Source organism: Berghia stephanieae, chromosome 14, assembly GCF_034508935.2.
Source record: "Berghia stephanieae isolate SIO BIC M18660-M18661 chromosome 14, UCSD_Bste_1.3, whole genome shotgun sequence".
NCBI classification, from domain to species: Eukaryota; Metazoa; Mollusca; class Gastropoda; order Nudibranchia; family Aeolidiidae; genus Berghia; species Berghia stephanieae.
In genome coordinates this window covers 28735683-28740955 of record NC_088373.1, presented here as the reverse complement: position 1 = coordinate 28740955, position 5273 = coordinate 28735683, and positions in this window count along the sequence as shown.

The following is a 5273-nucleotide window of genomic DNA, read 5'->3' as shown; positions in this document are numbered from 1 at the left end:
TGGTGTTGGTGCGACAAGCTATGATGATGATGACTTGCAAAATTAATAAGTCTTACACCTGGCAACATATAAAAAAAAAAGTAAGATGACAAAGATTAAGATTAGAATGTTAGGATGATGATCTTTTTAATATCAAAATACTTTTGTAACCCGGCATTGCTAACTTTCATGTGTAACCCAGAATGAAAAGTTATTACAAAAGACGAATGCAAGATATTTAGATAAATTGCTAGTCTATCATTGTGGTAGACGTAAATGTATTAAACTTACATATCCAATAACCTGTAGGTTAACAGAGAAGGAAGGGCGCACAAGTTCATTGTAATTTGAAATTGAGGAGTTGGAGTTGGAACAAAGTTGATTTGCATTGAGTCAGAATTCAATCAAGTCTTAGATTGAAGAAAAAAGCCCAAAGAATCTTTCTTTAAAACAAGAAACAAAAAAAAAAACCCCAAAAAACCTACAGCGTGCACCAGAATGAATAAAACAGGACAGTCTTTAAACTGCATCAATGGAAATCACATCTTGCATACAAGACCTCTAGTGCTATTGTGAGGACTGGTTCTCAGTCTCACCCGTCCTGCCGTATCTGAGGGCCATAACACAACTTGTGAAATCGAAATAAATTAAAAGCAGATTATAAATTTATATCACTTTTATTGTCATTTCATTCATATTCATGTTATTCAAACTGAAAATCATTTTTAAAAATATAGATAAGATGTTTCTCCATTATAAAGGTATGCTTGTATTCTCATCCTGTGAAAGAGAAAGAAAAAAAATAAAGAAAATTGATAATTATTACTGAAACTGTGTAGTTCCATTTTTTAAATCTGTGATTTAAGAGCCTTAGCAAAAGCTTTGATTAAGAAAGGTTCTGATATGCAACATCACATGGTCCCATCTATCAAATTCTACTACCATTACAAATCAGCTACATAAATAGATTCATCAGTACTCTTATCTTGTTGATAAATTAAATTATAAATATAGAAAAGGATATAATAAACTTTTAAAAATAATTAGAAAGTTAAATGGTAGACAAGATAAAGAGATATTTGCCTATTTCTTTTTAAATTTCTTATTCATAACCAAGGAAGCAGGTTTCTTTTGCTATATTCTTCTTGACTTCCCTATGTAAATGTTTCTTTCGAGTGTATAACAAGCTCACAGGGCATTTGTATAAAGAAACAGGAGCCAATACCATTAAAATGGAGATACCACTGCCAAAAATTACAACGGGATAGAAATGCATTGGTTTTAAACGTGTATTAGACGCTGTCATTAGAAAAAAGTTTTTTAAAATCTTTACAAACTACAGTAAGCTGCTTTTAAAATTAAGAAACGCTCGAAAGCAAAATATGGTCCTGTTCTCTCAATCACCGCTCTCTAGTCTCTAGATTATACTTGGTAGGTCAATAAAGCTGAGAGGTTTTATGAAGAATATAGAATAAAAACATTAATTCCATTAAAAAAACATAGAAGGGTCCATAATGATATATGAGGAACTCTATAAGATACAGTAACAAATGAAAGCCATTTTGATAATCTTGAAGGATATGACTCAATGATGATGATGATGATAATAATAATAATAATGATACTTCTTCCTGAATATAAATTGTTTAATTCCCATGGTATAGGCAGGCCAATGCTTCCAGAACAATTAAAGGAATGCAGAGACTCATTCTTGTTGTAATGTTATTTAGATCTGAAAAAAAAAGATAAGCATGGCATCCTAAACCATTTTCCCATGGTCCCATAAAAAGCAATATCATCTCACACAAAATCATAAAGTAAAATTCATATGGACCAACCAATGAATAAAAGTTATAATTATCTTATTTTATCAATTATTATCATTGGATTTATTTAACTTTATATTTATTATTATTAATTAAATGCCAATTTGAAATTAAGATAGCAATGTTTGAATGAATAACTGGATCTAACTCTACAAGTAAAATGTAAATGTGCAACTTATTCAGAGTTCATCAAGCACTTGTTACAGTCTGTTGCTTCATGTTACAGGAAAAACTCCAGTTCCATGAGCCTTATGACTCTAAAGGACCAATTATTTCAAAGTAAGATGAAATACCATTTATTGTTTAAAGAAAGTTATCAAGCACTATTTAAGGTCTGTTGCTTCATGTTACAGAAACAGGAATAACTCCAGTTCCATGAGCCTTATTACTCTAAAGAACCACTTATTTCAATGTAAGAAGAAATACCATTCAATGTTGAATATATAGACATGACCTATTTCTTAATGGTTTGCTTATATTCAATAAAAACATTAGAAAACATAATGGACCTGGAACTCAGATACCACTAGGTTGTTAAAACTAAAACCGTTGTGTCAGGTCTAATTTTATCAGAGATTTATGATCATGAAGGCAAGATTACATAACCAATGTCGATTAGCTTTTAAAAAATGGGCTTTTATTTACCTTCTGGTGAACTCATTTGATCAGTATTTCCTGTATTTAACTTTTTGATCACATAAGAAAAGTCTAATAAACATTGAATATTTTTTAATGCCTCTAGATTTCACTTTAAAGTCAAATAAAATATCTGATCACAAATAAAATTTTTGATAATTCGATCAATAGAGAGAGCTTTTCAAAATTGTTGGCTTATCATTCCTCAGGCAAAATTTAGATAAGACATCATGTCACATATCATGGTGTTTCCTATGAATTACAAAATCCTAAAAAGCTTCTTCTTCATAAAAAAACGTATGAAATAAAATTAGGTAATCTAAAGTAATCAGAGAGGTTTAGTTTTCATTTCAATCCAAGGTAAATCCGTAAAGAGTTGTGGGACCAGGCCCCACTTGATCATTACCCCCAAAATAGATTGAACTAACAGGATGTGTATAGATAGTATGCAGATGACGTCACTCAGGCCTTTGTTATTGTTTTTGCCATCCGCGTTTGTGAGTTGTTCTCACTAAACTGTATTAACCAGACTATAAAAGTTCATGGTTACACAGAGTTTGTGTGTTGGTCCGTTATACTTCCGGATGGCAATGTTGTGAACTCCTTGGCCAACCGCATTCTATCTATAAGTATAAAACTGTAACAAAACCCCACGACCCCCCACAACACTCATACAAAAACTTAAACACAGTTTTTTTCATTTTCATTCCTCTTGAGCCAAGGGAAACTCGTTGCTCATTTTAGCTGCACAGATTCATTCAATCGCTCTCCCCCCCCCCCCCCCCCCCCCTTTTTTTTTTAAATCTTTTTTTTTTTTTGGAGCGAGTCTATTCTTTTATCCTTTTTTGTTTGGCCTTGTTCCGTTTCTGAGCATGAATTTCTTAAAATTGTTTTTATTTTTTTTTTAAATAAAAAAATATTGTTTTTTTTTTTTCCTCTATCGGTCTGGGAATAACCAATTTTCGTTATTGGCAGACCCTGTCTGGGAATAATCATAGCGACGACGAAAATATCAGACCGCACTCCCTGCATTTTACAATTGTATGTTTTCTTTCACAGAGCTACCGACCAAATAAGGCGAAACGGCTTGGAAGATCCAAAACGTCATACATGTAGTTTGACACCTGCCAAATATCAAAGATGCGAGAAGGGGTTGAGTGGGACATTTTCTTTTCCCAGACATTCTCATTTTTTCACCCCTTCCTCCCTCTCTGCCATTCCTTATCCCATCGACTCTCAGCAAAAACAATAACAACAAGTCTTATGTGGCAAAAACGGCTACCAACTTAAATCCCTCAAACAACACAAGATATTGAAAATCGGTGGCAGAGACCCTTTGTCTTGTTCCTTTTCCAGTTCCAGTCATGAATAGATAATGAGAGAATGAAGACTGTTTCGAAATCTATTATTATTATCAGGTCAGGAAAGAGCGAGAGTCAATAAAATATGACAAGCGGTGAAAGCTACGCGCCACGAAAGATGAGGATTTAAAAAAACAACTTTTGTTGAGATTTCAACTACTGAGGAGGGGGGTGTCTGCTCTTTTTTTTGTTCCTTTCTGTTTTGTTTTTCGGTCAAGTTATGACTGACGCTGACACTGACACACGTTCTAGACTGTAAACGTTACCCATAAAATGTCATAAATTACGAAAAGTGTGTTCTCTCACAGAGTAGTATTCGAATCACTCACTGAATGAGCATGAAGCAGACATGAGTGAAGGAAACGTAAACTCTGTAAGTGAGAATCGGCGAGTGAAGCTGTACTGTAACTGTAACTGTAATTTGTACTGACTGACAGCAGTCAAATTGCGAAGTGAAATGAAAACAAATAAACAAAGCATTCTAAAATTATGCCGGTGAGACATCCAAAGTTAAATACCCGAACGCTATTATGGATTAACATTGAACTAAATCGTTTCCTTCTCTCAAAACCAATCGATACAAATTACAAACTCAAACACTGAAATTGGCATCTTACCTTTGCATGAGTTGGACTGCCATTCTTTTCTGGTGATTAGGAACTTTAGCAGCCGGACAACGTTGCGCACAAAACAGGTCTCCCGTTTTTGTCGTTCAAATTGTAGATAATACTCAGTCAGTTAAAAACAAATACGTACAAATAAAATAGTTATTTATTTAAATTCTTTGTATATGGCTAAATTATTCCGAAAACCAGATTTCAAATAGTTCTTGTTTTGTTCACACAAGCGCATTGATTTTGGAGAATGAGATTGACCGTGGTCTAAAAATAGACCGACAGTAATTTTTGATAAATTTTACGATTTGTTTAATAAAAAATCAATATTTAGATATTATTTGACGCGTGATCGAGTATTTATGAATATGTGTTTCTTTTGCCACCTAACAGCCAAATTTTAAAGGTTATTTTTTTCTATTATTTACATTGGAACGTGAGCTGTCAAGACAGGAACATGTGGTTTGCCACGTGCTTCTCGACCTTTGTTTACGTTTGGGGCACCTTCCTTTACTGTTCTATATTACAATAACGAATAAGTTGCCCAGCCACTCTTTGTTTTTCACTGCATTTGGAATGCCTTTGTCGCGTTTTTAATACCAAATTCAAAAAGTAGGGTCTGACAGTTTGGCATTCTAAAATTATTTTTTTGTTTGTTTGTTTTTTTTTTCAAATCACTTAACTACATCTACTTTATCGACAAATTATCACTTTAAAATAAAATTTAATTTTATTAATAAAGATAGTACTTATGGCAATGGAATAAGAAAATTGAGATTTATTTCCATTTGGCAATTGTTCGTAACTTGTTTTGGCATTTTTTAAAAAGAAAATAAATTTGGCACACTGCAAACTGT